The sequence below is a fragment of the Sebastes umbrosus genome, chromosome 17, assembly GCF_015220745.1.
Source record: "Sebastes umbrosus isolate fSebUmb1 chromosome 17, fSebUmb1.pri, whole genome shotgun sequence".
NCBI classification, from domain to species: Eukaryota; Metazoa; Chordata; class Actinopteri; order Perciformes; family Sebastidae; genus Sebastes; species Sebastes umbrosus.
In genome coordinates, this window is record NC_051285.1 from 6,428,355 (window position 1) to 6,447,058 (window position 18,704).

Here is an 18,704-nt window from a genome sequence, read left to right on the forward strand (position 1 = left end):
GGACAACTAGACAATCTCCTTAAAATAATATTCAGAGAGTTCCAAGATAAAAACAATGGCAGCTTGTGCTTAATAGATTCCTGTTCTTTTGTGCTTCAAATCTTTGAATTCACCCAGAGTTCTTCAGCCTTGGTTTCAGGCATTCAACACAGGAACAGCATGTCTGAATGCCTTTTCTCTCTCCCCATGCTTGAGCCTTGGGTGAAGGATAAATAACAAACAGCAACAATTCACAAACTCCACTCATTTATGAAACTAAAAACAACATTTCCACTCAACATTACATATTAGCACAGAAACACAAAGAAATGTAAAAGCTGCACACACACACAGGCCATGTAGTAATGTTTATCTGGCACCATGCAGCTGTATGTATTGACCACTAGAGAGCAGCATGTCTCTGACATACAATAAAGGCCAACACTGTATAACAGCTAAATCACAGGACTCATGTTTTTTTATACGATTTACATGATACAACTTCCTCTATTTATTAAAAATACAATTGATATTGAATTCGCTATAGTTTTATTTCATTATGATTTAAGAAACTAGAAATGATCCAATTCAGAATATAAACTAGAATATCTTATTCCAACATAGATTGCATATAATTCAATACAGAGTTAATAACAACCACAATCATCTGTATCTCTCACTGTGATGCTCTGTGTGACTCTTGTCTGTGCTCAATGGGAGCTTCACACACCTCATGAAAACTCGTCATTGATCTTAAGAAAGTCTTTGATTTGTCCAGAAGGTGGCAGACTAACTCAATTTAACAGAATCGACACACATGTTCTGTGGAGGAACAGCAGTCAAATGTTGGTTAAAACACCTCTAAATTAGGAATATGACTAATCGCAAATGAAGGTTATGTAAACTCTTTGCAAACCACACACGACAAAATACAGTTTTATATTTATTTACATGAACACATGAAGTGATTTCTCAAATTGAGAAATAAATCTAAAAATGTCACCATGAAGAGTCACTTTGGATCTGCTCTACACGTTAGTCTGAATGACTAATAAGATGAATCATTCCTGTAATGAGGACCACACTTCAGAGGGAACATTTAGCTTTTTTTACACAACATTTATTTGACGTCTGGAGACACAAATGACTTTGTAGCTTTGCACATTCATCTGTTTCTATACAAATTAAACAATAATTTAGCATTCAGAAAATTCCACAGCACTAAAGTGATTTTATTGTTGTTATTTAAGTACGTTTTACTGCTAAAACTGTAACTTTTTGAACGCACGACTTTAGTAATGGAGTAGTTTTACACTGTGGTAAAAGTTATTTTCACTCAAGTAAAGAATCTGAAAACATCTAACAACACTGGAGCACACAATGACACTGAGTACATTTACATGCACACCAGTTTTCTGGTTAATGGTTCAAAGAAAACCAAAAGTCAGCATCAAAATTGCCATTTAATTGCCTTCCTCCTCAAAGCTTCATGCCATTCTTCTCCTTCTCTGCTGCAGACTTCATTTCACTGCCACCACTAACCCACGACTTTGCACACACACCAGATTAGGGTCCTTTTCAGGGTAGCCATCCCTCCCCCATACTATAACAATGGTCCAGTGTGGTCCTCTATGGCCTGGGATTGATCCTACACACAGATAGCTATAGGCACCAGAGCCTCGTGGATATTACCTGTCTGAACACTCATTTACTTCTGCAGTCACACAGCCTGTAGCGAAGCCTCGTGTTAATCTGTTTGGTACACACCTCACCTATCTCTTGGTTAAAGGGGACATTAGTCAGTGAGTGGTAATGAGTTAATTAGTAAAGTGCCGGTGTGCCATTTATACAGCTTTTTATCAACCTTTTGTCATTATCGAAGGTGCCATGTGTGTCATGTTTTAAGCATTAATTCACAGTCAGATTGATCAAATTGAACAATTGCAGTCTGTAAAAAACATGAACACGTGTCACATTATCCGTCAGTTTCTGGATGGACGTTCTTGTTTGGAGCCAGAAAATCAAAAAAAGTGGATGGGGTATAGATATAAAATAGGAGTGGACATTCGAATCATCGTAGCAGGATGCGCCGTTGCAAAGAACGTAGCGGGCTACTTCAATATAAACTTCTGTAGAAACCAACTTGTGGCAAATTGCGGACTCACCGGGACTCGCTCATGCTGCCATGACGTGGAACACAACAGCGTCAGCATCTGTGTGTGCACGTTTGTTAATGCTCTGAATATTGAATTTAGCACCTTTAATATCTCATGTAATATTTTGGAGACAGTGCCTTGAAGCCGTTTAGTGGAAATGCGCCCTGAGCATATTACTACGTCTAGTTTCTAGCAATCTCGGATCTGTTTGACAACAGATAAGTCTCTGGTGACAAGGGGGTATATTTCTGAGGTTCTGGTATAGCCAGTGGATACCCGGCCAAGACTTCCATTTCCATGCGCTGCTTATTTTTTATAGTCCGATTAGCAACTTGAGATGTAAGACTGGAGTTAAGAGACGTGTACGACCAGATTATTTCACAAGTAGCCAGTTTACAAGCTGATTTTAAACCAATAAAAAGCCAAACCATCATTGGACGATAGCTGGTGGGCTCCCAGATTGAATTTCGGCCAATGTTTTCTGCCTCTTTTGCTCGCCATACAGACTGTTTACCTGCATTCAACCAAAGCATGCTCAGATGTGATGGGTCAATACTACTCGGACTACAAAACAGAAACCAAAATGTTTCCAAAATACAAAAATATTGTCCCGTTGTCTACATATAATTCAGAATCTGTTTATAGAGATTGCGTTTCTACTGTAATTATGGAAGATCTGTACATCTTTATATTAAAAATGTATTTATTGTAACACAGTGTAATATAATGGTATTTTTAAGGATAATTCTTGGGTCTTGTTTTTATGGATTGGATCATTTTGCCATCATTTCTATCAGTAATAATAACTTTACACTCACTCGAGTTTATTGCTGAGATCTGGTTACATGAGCAAGAAACATCTTGAAACACCATATTATCATGTAATAGGATGATATGACTTAAAGCACATTGAGACTTAAAGGTCCTCCATGATTAATATGCAAGAAACTAGATGGATGTGGTTTAACAATAAGTAGCGTCCGTCTCGTGACAACTTAGTTCCCCGTTTCAACAGTTGTTTCAACATTTCCTCACTGACTTCCCTTAAGGAACTTATGGAACTTCCTGAGATGGACCATTCGAGAGTTGAGGGAGTGAGTCACCAGCCACGCAGGTCAACACTGCCGAGAACAAAATACTGTAACTAACCGCTCCAGATTTTAGACTTCTTTTTGAAACTCATCTGCAAGATTTTGTGCGTTTTGTAAATTATTAAATTCAAATTAAGACCAAAATGTCCTTCCAAATCCATGCACCGTACAGTGTGCACAGGGCAAGACTTGACCCCACATGTGCTTTTTGAACCCATGCTGTTGGTTTCATATTGTACTCTAACATCACTTGTCAGTTAATACTTTAAGGTGAAGTGATTCTCCCTGTATGTGAATAGTAGGAGCCATGTATTTGATTTGTGTTTAAGTGTAATATGCCTCCGTGCACTAGGGGGTGTATGGTACAGGAAATGTAAGTTCATGCCAGTAATCACAGGTGATGTTGATTGGGAAACTGTTTTTGATTGTGTGCTTGGACGACATGTGTGGCTCTATGAAGTAAAGACACAGGTGGAGAAAATGACACTGGTGAGAAAATAAAATGCATTATAATAAATGATTGGTAAAGACTGGATATTGTTTAAACTGAGCTTAAACTATTCAAATCGATTTGCAGCCAGTAGCGGCTAAAGTAGGCTTAGTCACTGCATGAATATTTGTCTCTGTTTTTAAGAGTTACAGCATTTTTGGAATAAAAAAATGTTTGCTTCCTGTGAGAGAACACAGGTGGAAATGTCATTTCAACAAGAGGAAATAGTTTATTTCTGTTTATTTAATGCAGAATAGTCCTGTCTGTTCGGATGGGGTTTCAGCCCTAAGTGGGTCTGCAGTGTTCTCTTCATCTGACGGAGAGAATACGCATCATGATAATATTCTACTATACAGTGTTGGTAATACTTTGTGCCAAGCGGTGGAATAATTTTCCACAGTGAGAGCTTGTAAACTGGTATAAACAGTTGAATGCATTCAGTGAGGCTGAAGTGATTTGATGAAACAGAAGGCCACACTTCCCATCAAGGTCAGCTTTGTTGAGAAGATTAGAGAGCAGCTGAATGTACCTGAGGCTGAGCTGCAGTTTGTTTGGAAGCAGATGTTTGCATAGCAGATTCTCTCTTTTCTCTTTGTGTTGTTGTTTTATTTTTTTTAGATCGTTGAGGAATATTTGTTTTTTCATGCAGAGCCACGTTTCAGCCGTCTCATTTCCAGGCTGCTGCTGTCTTGTCCCTTTTTGCTTTTGCCTCAGCAAAGAGCCAGCCAGCCATGCATTCCTATCCAGAACACTCTGCTTCATCGCTGCTTCCCAACCTTTAAATCACATCAGTGTTACATCATAGCACACGCGCACACACAGCACACACACACACTCATACTTCCTGCTGTGGCAATCATGCCAAAAAACTTTATCCTCACACAATCTTTTTCTCTCTTTTTTTCCCCTTTTGTCCAAACTTTCTTATAGTTGCAATGTCATCATCTACATGTTTTATCTGGTATTTAACTCAAGAAGAAACTGTTCTGAGCTGAAGACTTTATTCTGCATGTACCAAAATATTTTGGATGGACATAGAGCTCTGCTGTCTGGATGTACTAGTGAGAAGATACAATGGGATATTATGCTCATTTGTAAGCAGATATATTTTTTGGTATTGAGACAAATGACTCAAAAGACTCCCGGCATTACAAATAGATTAGAATGCATTATCATCTAATAAGTTATTGCAAGATGTTAAAAACGAAAAGACAAACTATTGAGAGGCTATTTACAGTATCATTGTTTTTTATTTTATTTTTTTTATTTCAATAGCCCTTTTGTTTTTCACTTTTTAAAGGGGCTCTCTGCAAAATATAGAAATTGCTTGTTAACAGCGACACCTGCGGCCATTAAGTCAACGATAGTCAGCGTTGCGTTGCTCTCGCTTGAGCTCGCACTACATAGAGGCGAGCGGGCATCGGTCAAAACAGTGAGGCGACACACACGACACTGAATGTGATTGACAGCTAAAACCACAATATCACTATATATTTTACATGCTTGGCAGTAATGATAGCTACCGGTCCAATAGGAATTCTTCCAGCTCGGGGTCCGTTTTGATATCCAAAACCAAACGAAGGTCGGTAGATATAACTTTGCTCCAAAACCGGACGTTAGCTGTCGTTGCAGACTGTTAGCCCTGTAGCAGAGCTGAAGAGAGTAAAGGCACTCGCGAGCGCGCATGACATCACATTAGTTGTATTTTCCCGGAAAAAAAACATTTTTCACATTAAAAGCAGTCTACAGGCTGATAGAGAAAGCCAGAAAGTCGTGGAAGGTCTCATTTTTTAGGTTAGGTTACAACCTGTTCACACATTGGCAATAAAAAAGGATAAAAAAAAATGTTTTTACGCATAAAAACTTACATACAGTCCCTTTAAATGACCAGACGGACAGTGTGCTCTGAACAGCATCACAATCTGTGCCGTCGTATTTGGATTTTTGTTGTTGTTTGTTTTTCTGTTGCCCTGTCAACAAAGTGACGCAATTAACCACAGAACTCTAACGCCTTCTCCTCAGAATCATAACCATAGAAATAGAAAATAACATAACATAATAATAAATAGTTCTATGGTCATAACTCAGCCAAATGCAAACACATAGTTATCATGCACTTACTGCTGGAATCAGAGGAATCTTAGAATTCATTCAGGATACAAATCCATAAGTGTATGTCAAAGTCATGCAAAATAACCTCAGTCATAATCAGCACATTTAGCATTTTTTTCCTTCAGTATGAAAAGGGGATTGTATCCATGGTTACAGTAGAATTAGACGCTGCTAGAAACTAATCTAGCATGACTTTCGGTGGAGACGGTGCAGATTCACCAAAACGTAAGCAAAATGCGCAGAGGCCTACGTTTATTATTATTGTTAGCATTATCATTATCATTATTATAATTAATTTACACCAGGAAATACTTTTTTTATTTATTTAGACTCTATTTAGACTTAAATACAGTTTATGCTCTATTGTTTCATTAATCTAGCTACATGGTTAAAATCTAATATAACTAAGTATATTTTGTGTGCAGCTAAACTCATACAGTATATATAATTTATGAAGAATATGAATCGTATTTCAAAACAATTTGACACAGAAAATGGGGCAGTTTAGAGCATTTCCAGCCACTTCTGGTGTAGGCCCATGTCCAATTAAATCAATGAACAGATATGATAGTAACTTTGTGTTACACCACATATAATTGTTATGTATTTAGTGTGTGTTATTAGAAGAAAAATAAATAAAGGGGAAATACATGGCTAAAGGGGAAAACAGTCAGGTAATAACTGAAATCTCAAAATGCTTTTAAATTGCCGAGCTGCATTTCACTATATTGATACGCTATATTGTGCATTTGTACTCAAAGACTGATAGGAGACAGGTAGGAGAAATAAATGAAAGTGATAATTAATGTACAGTGGGGTATTTATTTTTATTTTCCCCTTTTCTTAATTGGTTGAACTCCTTGTTATAAACAAGCATTGTTTTTCTGTTTTTGTATTTTGGTAAACAGTACCAAGCTGCACTACAACCTGTACAAACTTCCATCACATATGTACAAGATTAACCTGTAATTGACACATTAACAGAATAAACTTTTATTTACATGATAAAAAAAAAAAAAAAAAAAAAGATCTAAGTAGTTAGGTAGGAAACATATTGTCCAGATCACAGTAAATTCACATTATGTAAATACTCACATGTGTTTTGCAGAAACACTGACGGTCCATTTCCTTTCCTGTTTTCTCTTATAGCTCTGGACCTTTCAAAGAAGTGCAACAGGAGTTCCGGCAAATTACAGAACATTCGTTTTTTGATCAGCAAATCTTCAGAAGGGGACTTCTTCAAAGAAATAACTTCCCACTTCACTTCTTAAGCTGAACAAAAACTCTTCTTAAATGAATGGCTTTTGCTCACAGCTTGTGGCCGCAGCTGGCAGTATTGTTGCCCACTCCCGTCCTCTGGCCACAGAACAGACACACGGAGGATGAAGGGCGGCAGAGGCGGTTGACTCAACAGGTACACACATGAAACGGTCGCAATTATTGCCCTCTCTGCTTCTCAACACCAGCGGCTGACTTGACAAGGTGTTGCTTGATGTATGTTATTGTTTTTGTTGTCTCAGGGTGACAGATTTCCCCAGATGACCTTATAGTCTAGCATCAGGATAAAAAGCTCAACACTAGAAGATGTTTGAGTCTCTGTTTCTGCTTTAATGATCCGTAGAATATGTGAATAGCAGTGCAGACCATTGATCATCAATAGCGGTAAAGAAACAAAAACAGACTTTAAAAACAATAACTTAAGAAAAACAGTGCCTCGATAGATAATTTCTTTTGTTTGTTTGTGCAAACATTAGTAATTGTGGTCAATTACCACATCAATGAACGACCACAATTACTAACAACTAAAGTTGCTGCAACTTCCCTCAGTTGTTTTTGAATAAACGAACAATGCTGTTGTTTTTCTCGTGAGGACAGCCTCAACTCTGAATATGACAACAAGCAGGTGATTTCTCTAAATATCAGACAGTCCACCTAAATACACCTCTAGTTAAAGGTTGTACGGTGTTACTTTAAAAGGACTAGTGGGTAGGATTTAATGGGATCTATTAGCAAAAATGGAATATCCATAACTACGTTTTCATTAGTGTATAATCACCTGAAACTAAGAATTGTTGTGTTTCCGTTACCTTAGAATGAGTCCTTCATATCTACATAGGGAGTGGGTCCCGCTCACGGAGTCAGCAATGTTGCTCCGCCATGTTTCTACAGTAGCCCAGAACGGACAAACCAAACACTGGCTCTAGAGAGAGACTTTTACGTTTTTACGTTGTAGTAGCAGCTTGAATTTGGTGGCGTGAATACATCTGAAGGCCTTCGTAGGTTCTTCTGCAGGCTTGGAAAGGGAAGGGCACCTTTAATTGATGTTTAGGTCAACATATTCTCAAGCAACGGTTTGTATATCTCATGGAAAAGTTTGCCTTTTTTGATTCGTTTTCCATATGAACGTCAAGCAACACATGTCAATTACCACTCGTTTCATGCATACAGTCTTTTGAAATTAACTTCCGTTTTCACAGGAAACAACTTCCTTAGGTTTAGGCAATAAAACTACTTAGGTTTAGGAAAAGATTGTTGTTTGGCTTAAAATAACTCCGGAAGTGGCGTTACTTAAGTACGTAAGTTACGTGACAAATAAATCAACATTGACTTCTAGTTTCACACGGGACACGGACGCCGGTCTCCTGGGCAAAAGTCCGGTATGTTTAGACCCACCCATCCACCCCGACATGGTGTTCGTCGCTCTTTATACTTTACACATGAATTGATTTTGTGGGATACACACACATTACAGTGCATTACTTTTCGTAGATGTAGCTACGAACAGTGTATGAGCCTGTTTAGGTAACTATGGGTCATGTCTTCTTTGCCTCTATTCCACGTCCAGGAAGTTGTGCAACAGTTTCTCTGACCTCCAACTCCCTTCACTTCGTCTCATTCCACTCTGTGTAGGCACGTAAACTCTTTGACTGTGGGGTGAAGTGCTGTTACTACCTTCAGCTCTGAGATGGATTCTCCTTTACGTTGCCAGCTCTTGAGATACAGCATGAAGGCCGGCTCCTCACAGAAAACCGACCTCACGGTGAAACCACATTAACAACACATTCTCACCATCCAAGAGCCCACTGACATATCAGAGATGTTTTAGACTAGTGAGCAGAGACAACTTGAGAATTAATCACCATGTGTGTTAGGACAATAACAAAGTGACCTATTACAGAACTATTTTATATTAACATTGTCAACCCATAGACATGGACATAGCAGGTAGGTTAGGTAAGGTTTATAGCTCCTTACCAACTGGACAATCTAAACTTAGGAAAAAGGTAAGGTCTCTCATTCATTGTACAGGAGTAGAGGCTGAAATATCAGACACACATACCTCAAAACCAAAACTATCTGCATGACTATAGTCTATAGCACTTGAGTGCATTGAGGAACTTCAGGTGAATTTAGGTGAACCAACCCTTTAATTTAATGTTGTTTTGTTAGAAAAGTGTGGACTTAATTGATTGATTGGACGTATTGTTAAGCCATTGTATAGAACCCATTAGAGTAACAGCTGAAGAGGGTGTCAACACAGTACAGGCTGTTCTGTTCCACTGTTAGTACTTATACCTATGAAAAGTAATTACTGTAATTTGTATATAACCTGTGTAATTGTATGCCAGGACGTACAGGGCAAACAAGCACGGGAGACTGCTGTTTATGTCCTGTGTACTTTTGTTACATAATTTAACTAACGTTACGCTACCTAAGTTACGTAACAAACATACTTATTTGAACCCAAACTACGATCTTTTCCTAAACCTATCCAAGTAGTTTCTGCACCACAGAGGCTTGCACAGGGGCACTGATCGCTCGTGTTGCTGGACATGAAAAATATATTTTCCTAAAATATCATACAAACTGTTATGATGATCTGTTGCACAGCGACACATCAGCTGTAAACGCTCCTGCTGGTACAGAATACCTGGAATTGGTCCTCTCTGGTGATGTATTTTCTTGGCTATCTTTCATCCCTGCTTATCACAGTTAAGATAGCGTCAACTTGTTTGGCTAAAGGCCCCATCATGATACCACACTGCGAGGCCTAACAGCCCCAGGGGCTCCGGGCCCTGACCTGGTATGCTCAGGGAGCCACAGCGGGGCCTGGGCCCAGGGATTATAGAAATGCACTGTGTCAGAGCATGTGGTTGAGCTGTTTTCAGTTTTTGTGGCACTTCTGGCCTGTGTGATCACGGCCTAAGGTATTTCAACATTTGTTTCACCACTCCGACTATGGTTGTTTCCCTTTATTTAAACTGGTGAGTGCAATAATTATATTAACTTCAGGAACTAAAGCCAGAACTATGAAAATAAGATTCACGTCGTAGTGAACTGGACACATTTCACATGGAATTTGGATATGTTTTAGACGTTAAAACCACCGATAGACTGCCATGGCACCTTAAATAAGCTATAAGGAAAGGGTGATGGGAGTTTGATGGAGTGGTTTCAAGTGAAATTGGGTTAGAGGATAAACAAATCAAGGTTAACCTAAATGATTCCTGCACAGATATTGGAAAAAAGGAGAGAGAGAAGAGGGAGAAAGAAAGAGAGAGATGTGCTAAAGGATTAGCAGTGAGGAGCTTCCCTGTGGTGAGCAGGCCTTCTCTTTCCCAGGAACACTGTAAGGTGATTACTGTGTCGTTTGCCATCGCTCCACTGGTTCAGCACTATGGACACAAGAGCTTCACTGCCTCCACTCAGCACAATGGGAATCAGACTTAGACTTTATACATGCCTTTCATTTTACAAATACTAAAAAAAGTGTACTCACTTTGCGAAAGTTTAACTCGATATGTCGAGAATTTTACATATAAATGAGCATGAAAATAACAACAGGAAGCAAAGAGCGAAGAGTTCAGAGAGTTTTGAGTTCTGCTCCACTTCAGACAGCTGGGTTCCTACATTTTGTGAGTGTGTGTGCGGCTGTGTGTGTGTGTCTGTCATTGGATTGGGAAAAAGATGAAGAATTGGGTGATGAGGGGAGGAGAGGTGGTTCTTTTCTTTCCTCTGAATGAAAGCCAGCTGTGGCCTTGCAGTGTAATACCTCGGCCGGAGGAGGTGGACGAACACACACCTAAACACTGAGTGAGCGTACCAGTAAGCCAGTATAACAGTGTGTCAGTGAGCCGGCATGAACGATACCAGGACCCTGAAACTGAAGCAGCTAAATGGAATTCAGCCATCAATAATTTTGTTATTTACACAAACCGGTCTTCTAACTGTGACATCACAAAATGCTTTCTGTTAAAAAGGACTACTGAGCATGTGCAGAAATAGAAAATGACAAGCAGTCAGTTTATGATTTGGAGGCCAAGCTAACAGGTCCCAGACCAGTCTCTCAAATGAGCACATGTTACAGCCACAGCCGACGCCCGCTCCATGAGTCTAATGGTGCCTTCGAATGGGGTTTACCGTGTTCACCAGAAGAGTCCATATGAACGCCCTCCTCTTGTCGTATTCATGACCTCGTAAGTGGAAAGTTTCTGAAAGCTCCGAGTTCACGAGTTGTGACGTGTTTGCTGACATTCTCAGAAATGGCGGAGTCCAAGGAAGTTGCATATTTATCCCCGCTTACTAGCTTGCTAAATTGAATCTAGACGCCGACAGTAACGTTAATATTGCTGTTGCTTAGCAGCGGCGTTCTCACGACTTCACCATTTGAACGCCAAGCATATCGTGTACACGACTTCCCATGTTGTAAACACAAGCTCACGATTTTCTTTTGAAGGCACCATTACCATCCTTGTATGTTTGGATTGTATGCTAATTAGGATGTGAGGTCCACCTGCAGGAGATTGGCTCCACAGGTTGAGGCGTTGCCTTCTCTCCTCCCCTTTTGATGGGCTGGAGTTCCTGATTGGTGTAATATGGGGACTGAGGAGCTACAGGTGAGTGGGCCAGCCTGATAATAGGGGCGGCTGGGATTCTTTGCATTATGAACAGTTCGCCAACGTACTTCTCATTGTTGTTTCAGAGCTACTAAGTTTTAATCAATGTGTCAACTCTGTGCATCTTGTGAAGTTATTGAGGTACTTGTAAACTACCTGGACTGGGCCAGTTTTAAAAACTTTGGTTAATTGCACTAGGTGCAGGGGTGCTGTTTTGTCTCTATTATGTTGTTGTTGTTGTTGTTGTTGTTGTTGTCGTAGTCGTCGTCATCATTGTTGTTGTTGTTGTTGTTGTGGTCTGGTTTTGGTTTCTTTTAGGAAAAGTTAGTGGTAGCTCTTATTTTTAAGACTTCTCTTTTGGTTATATTTATTTCTTTGATTTGAACAGCACCCACCAACCCCTTTTTCCTTTATAGACTGCCTCACCTGCCTTCCCCTAACGAGCCGAGTCGTAACAGCACATGAAGACAAAATTGTTGTCAACCTTTCATCCAACTTCTGGTAAGAATTTCAAATTGTTATTGCTTATTGCACAACCCATTCTTAACTCCTAATTCTCAGCTGCTACAGCTACCTGCTACTACTACTATGGTTACTGCTACTGCTGCTGCTCATATTTCTTAAATGCAGAACTATTATGAATACTGCTAGTACTACAATCACTAGGGCTACTAGTGGTGTTGCTGTTTATTCTACTACTACCAATAGTACTACTACTAGTAGGTCTAATGCTTTATTAGACAAATATTCACGTTTACATTTAGCCGTATTTAGTCATATTCAGAATAACAGTGGGATATTAGTGTGCAGGTAAACATAGTCACTGGTTGCACCATATTTGACTGATAACTAAAGGACAAAACCAGCGAGCAAATCTATTCTTCTAATGATCAAAATTTGGCTCTGTGGAATTCCCAATTTCAAAAGGGATTTTCGGTGTCTGTGTTAACTGGGTCACCTCTCGATGCTCGGTGTCCAAGAGGCAGGAAAAGCCTCCAGTCTCGCTCACCACAGGGTCTTGTGTGAAAGCAGACTTGAGTGGGAAGAAAAGACACAGTAAGCGTGGCAGTACAGTAGGCTGAGGAGGAGGAGGAGGAGGCTGGATAATATCCCTTTTATTCTTTGAAATCGTTTAGTTATACATTATTATCCTTTCAGAAATAATAACCTAGGTGATGTATTTGTTCAGCTCCTTTGCTGTTTTTCTTTGATCAATACAACTGTAAGTGTCACAGAGTTACAGTACGTAGTATCGCTGGGAGATGTTAATGGATTAAAGACTCTCTATAAAGCCTTACAGTGAATCTAAAACGACATTACACCAATCATTGGACCTGCTTTTTTATCTTTTTTCCTTTTCCCCCAATCCCCTTTTTTTCCTCTCCTTACTGCCTGTCGTTCCACATTTATTTCTTCACCCACCATTTCACCATTGAGTCCTTCCCTTACTCATTACAGTGATGTGAGATTAATTTAAGTACACGGACTTCCTACTAAACTAGTCTATCTCTGGGCTTTTTGGCCCTTCCAACATGTCCATGCAATCTCCTCTGAAAGGAAAGAGGCTATTAAGCAGCCCTTCAAGAAAGGATGGAGGGAATCAAACCGAGGGCAATTGAACACAGGTAGACAAACAAATTCACACAGTGACACTGGGAAGAAATTGAGGTGTGTTTGTGTGTGTGTGGGGGTGTGTGTGTGTAATGGTATTCCTTTAAATATGCCCTTTTAGTTCCCCCTTCAAGTATTCAACAAACATCCTGAATGTATGGTTACTGCAGTTTCAGTGGCAAACATTTGATGGTGTTACACATTTGTTCTGCTTCATTAGAGAATAAAAAAGGCTATAATAGGACTACACGCTGTTGAAACACTTAGTCTGCTGATTAAGCCACAAAAGGAAGAACGTGTATAGTATTATATACTCTCTTAAGTAGATGCCAACCTGTGGTTGACACCATCTATTTTTAAATCAGGCTGACAAGAAAACTGGATTATAGTGTGACTGTACTAGATGCTTACAGATTTGATAAAAGCAAATAGTTGTAATTGATATTAAAACATTGATAGAAGTAATTGTAGTTCACAGTATGTGATAACAAGTCTGAAACCAATGCAAAGTTGACACTGTAGCTTGAGGTTGGAGTTAACCCGCTGAGACCCGGATCCCGACTGACTTTACTGTCTTTCAGAGGCTCTAGCAGGTTCAGTTTTAGAGCTACAGTGACGAAACTGGAATCATCTGAAACTAGACAAACCTAACGAATCCATTGGTACCAACCATGTCATTCTAAATTGTTGTGAAGGAGGTTAAATAACGCTTCAAATTTGGGCTACATTTTAGCAAGGAAAGACTGGCATGAACATTTTCAAAGGGGTCCCTTGACCTCTGACCTCAGGATGTGTGGATCAAAATGGGTTCGGTACCCACGAGTCTCCCATTTACAGACATGCCCACTTTATGATAATCACATGCAGTTTTATGCATGCAGTATAAATGTGTTATTTCCTCCTATTCTAAAATGGTGTATTTGAATATGTCTGCATACTGGGGTTCCTAAACATTGATCATTTTATCATTTCTCAGATAAAAAATTGTTAAATTTAGCACCAAATCAAATAATTAATTTAGACAAAAAGACAAAAACATGTCTATTGTGGGTCTCAGGTGGTTAAAAGGAAGTCCATTCAGTGTCCAAAACTAAATGTTCATCCCCTAAGAATAATGAATGTGCTCAGTAAGTACCTGTTAGCACCTTCTGTTGGTAATTTGCTATCCACATATGTTTTCTGGAAAGGTAAAAATCCACATTAATGCAGGTATAAATCCACACAGAATGCATTGCAATTCCACCTCTGGCTCACACTGTGATCTCTGGCCAGGTGTAAATGCATTTTGAACAGTTTGGCAACATTCTTAAGACAAAAATGCGTCCAGCGTTCACCTTACTCTAACTTTGTCAATAAGCCACGGACGAGCCCTTCCTATGCAAATGACAAATAAGGAGAGCCTGCCCTGCAGGAAACTTTGCTTTGAGAGACCCTGAAGGGAACATCAGGAGTAGCCCAACTAGTTTCTCCACCGGCTCGGATTACCGTCTTACAGTACGAGTAACGCTAGCCTATAGCGAGGCTGCAGGAAAGTAGCCTACTGAAGCTTTTGACCATCTCTGTTTGTCATAGTCTCACCGTGCATGTCATAGCGGGCCCTAAAAAGTCACGAGTTTTTCATTTTGTCAAATTAGATCTAAACTCAACAAATTTGTGACTTGAGTCTGACTCGAGTCCAAGTCATGTGACTCAAGATCAGTGTTGCATTTCCACCAGGCGTGGTTATCACCTCTAGTGGTTGAAACTTGTGCCATTTTGATTTGAACCCTTTTTTATTAAAACACACTTTCCGTTGTCACCAGTAACGACAGATCAACCAGGACCTAAATCTTAAGATATTTAAGATATTTTCATGATAACATATCAAATGACAATGTGAAAATGTGATGGGAGTCACTCTTGCTGAACCTAGGCTACATGGAATTATCATCTGAAAAAATGTTTTAAAAAAAAGATAATTAAATGTAGTTTATAACTGATTAGTCTCGACTGCGTATTGCACACTGATTCAGCACATTTAGTTTTGCACCTTTATCCTATTTCCTTACGGACCACATCTATAAAGGCCCACGTACTTCCCACAGGCTTGAACAAATGTGAAGCCTGTGGAACGGGATTCCCCGAGGAAAGACTCTGTTCGATGTACAGTGAAATCCCCCTGATTTATTCGGTCAATGTCTGCCTCATCCACTCTCACTGTACAATGCATAAGGAGTACCTGAGGCCTGGGAGAGAATTGATCTCCTGTCAGACTGTAACGGGCCTCTCTCCTCTCAGATCACCACTTCTCTGTTGTGATTTCTTCAACCGAGGAGATCGGCTCACATTGGGTGAAGAGTGTAAATGGGTTCAAATGTGTTAATTATTAATGAGAAAATTACCCCACCAAAGTCCATGTGGGGTTTTGTGTTTGTCTGAGCAGGTTTGTGCCAGACTCCTCTTTGTGTGTATCACCTGTCTAAACCAGAATAGATTCAGGCCTTGAAGCTGCGTTAATGAACTGAGAATTTAATTAGAAATTCATACGTGAGAGATGATATTCAAACGATCACTAAACAATGGCTCTCTTTTAATTAACTCTGATCTCCTTTTTCTCTTACAATTAGCCTTATCACTGTTCATTTAGCAAGTATAAAAGACTATAGTGGAAAAGAGATGAGCAGGCTGTGTACTACTCACAGATACAGAAGTCCAGAGAAATACATAAAGCTTGTAGAGAGAAGAGATGTTTTCTCTGCCCTCTGCCTGCCTTGTCTCTTCTAATGCTTTTATTCTTCTTATGTGGTTGTTTTGTTCTGAATGATCTCCACTCAGGAGTGAAAATGCAAGCTTAAAGCCGGGATGAATCATCAACTTAATGTGGTCTTCCCCTAAAAAATAGCAGCCTTGGTGTGGCAGCCTGTCACAAACATATATATGTACATACCTACAGGTTTTTTGTATCAGCGACATGGCTGCTCGCGATCCTAAATCGTACATCTTTTTAAATAACGTGGCTAGATATCACAAAGGCACAGCCATTATTTCAATGTAGCTGCTGTAAATGAGCCCAAAGTCAAAAGGATTACTTATATTTGGCTTTGAGGTCATTTTTCAGAGTTTGGCTGAAACCAAATATCCACCCTCGGGACTTGAGATCATACACACCTTGATGTTTTCACTGTCATCACTGAGGCGTGTTCATTTGATTGTAAAGTGTTGCATATTTAAACAACATATATTTATTATTTTTTTACACCTATCAGCAGCTATAACCCCATAATTTATTATTATTATTATTATTATTATTATTATTATTATTATTATTATTATTATTATTATTATTAATAATAATAATAATAATAATTTAGTATAATCATATTACTATTAATTTATTGTTATTTATATTATTATTAATTTATTTGTATTTATTTATACTATTCTTGCATTTTTACACACTTAATGATAGATCCTATTTTTCAGCATTATTATTAACACTGCTGTTATACTTATTTCTTATTTATATTTTCTTATGATTTCTCTATGTTTGTTTAAATATATATTTATATATACAGTTCAGATATATATTTATTTATTTCTATTCTAGATTGGGAGCAAAATGTAACTCAATTCCCCTCCGTGGATCAATAAAGTATTTCTGATTCTGATATTTATTTATAGTTTTCTTGCTGAAGAGAGGGAAGTTGGTCCCAAAGTAGCCGCTGTATTGATACCCTCCACCTTAAAGAAGGGCGCTTCATTGAGCTGCGAGTGTGACTATAAACGGAGTTCACTCCACCACGGAGTGGGAGGAGGTTGTTTAGGGACCGGATTGGAATTGGGCCCTCATTGATCCCTCTCATCCACTTGGTCGAAGTGTGTAAGACCCCAAAAAAATCCACAGGGGGCACTGCAGTTTCCAGAACCAGATCAGTTCAGGTCTTCCTTCCAGGAAGGTCACAGTGGAAAACACCAGTGCTGCCATGTGGCCTGTTTATGGTGAATTTAATCATATATTTTGACGCATACACCATAAAACGTTCCATTCAATCCATGCTCCATCAATGGTAAAGGTAAATGTTTTCTTTTTTCCAAAACTTAATATTGCCATGAAATGTTTTCTTCTATAACATCTGAACTGCTGTCAATATACGATCTGATTTTGTGTGACCTTTAGATGTTTAACGATCAGTCGAATAATGACTAATAATTAGATGAATCCATGGTGATACAGCAAATACTGATAAAATGAATTAAGCACAATAACGATTATGAACTGACCACTTCACCCTGTTTAATGAGGCATGTACAACTTCTGCCTTCAGGGTGTGTTTGCTCAGATTGAACTGTTTAGGAAGTACTTTGTTTTATTGTGTTTGAGTTAGTTAGCGTGTTTAAACAATGTTTTGCTGTTGCTCCACCACACAAGTCTGATCTAGTTCTACAAAAACTGCACCGCATAGACTACAGTATGACTTTTTTTTGTTATTTTTACATGACCTTTAGTTATTGCTGTACTATTTTTAATTCATCTTTATTATATTTCATGTTTATGTTATATGCAAAGTATTTATTTAATGGGTTTTACGCATTGCTCTTGTCCATACAAAGATATATTCTACGTCTAGAAAACATTTTAGATTGTTAAAAATGCACTTTTGGTGTAAACGGACCTCTAAACCGTTTGGTAGAGATGCACAGTGGAGGAATGTAACTAAATACATTTACTCAAGTGCTGTATTTAAGTACAACTTTGAGCTACTTGTCTTAAGTATTTTCATTTCCTACCTCTTTATACTCCACTAATGTACTCTTAAAGTACTCCTTGAGGCTGTGTGACCCAGAACGACTGAAAATGAAGAATCTCTTCTAATCTTTTATAAATGAATTCAGCATTCGATAATAAAACATGTTTTTTTTCTGCAGCTGAGTCAGGGAGGAATAAATCTTCTTTATATCAGATATGATATTTGGCCAGCGTAGAGCCAGCAAACAAATATATTGCTCTAACCTCAATATGTATCATGATTTTTTTTTTTTTTTTCTGAGGTGAAAAGTGCACTGTGCCTCTCAACGGGACAAAGTCATCTTCACATGATAATTTATTGCCCTTTCACCAGCAAATGTATCCTATTTGTAACAATCAAAAACCGCCCACGTTGTAGTGGCCATTGCTTAGTTAAGGAATGATTGCAGAGTCTTGGGTCAAGGTACTCTTCACCTGAAACTGACCACACACACCCAGTTTGTCAGGCTGCCATTCTTTTACCATTCAAGACAAGAGGAGTATTGATCCGGAGGATTCTCTTAAGCGCTGTAGTTTGTCCTCTGAGGGGGGCAGCTGACGGCTTGGAATGGAGAAGTAAACAGGCACTTGGTAAATAAAACA

The 18,704-nt window shown here is 38.9% G+C and overlaps 1 long non-coding RNA gene across 1 annotated transcript; it reads left to right on the forward strand.

Moving 5' to 3' along the window:
* Positions 1–3,599: 3,599 nt before the first annotated feature.
* On the forward strand, positions 3,600–18,240 carry LOC119475820. The gene is made up of 4 exons (XR_005203893.1): positions 3,600–3,715; positions 6,978–7,242; positions 8,739–8,868; positions 16,997–18,240. It is a non-coding gene; the product is annotated as an uncharacterized LOC119475820 (long non-coding RNA).
* Positions 18,241–18,704: the final 464 nt, after the last annotated feature.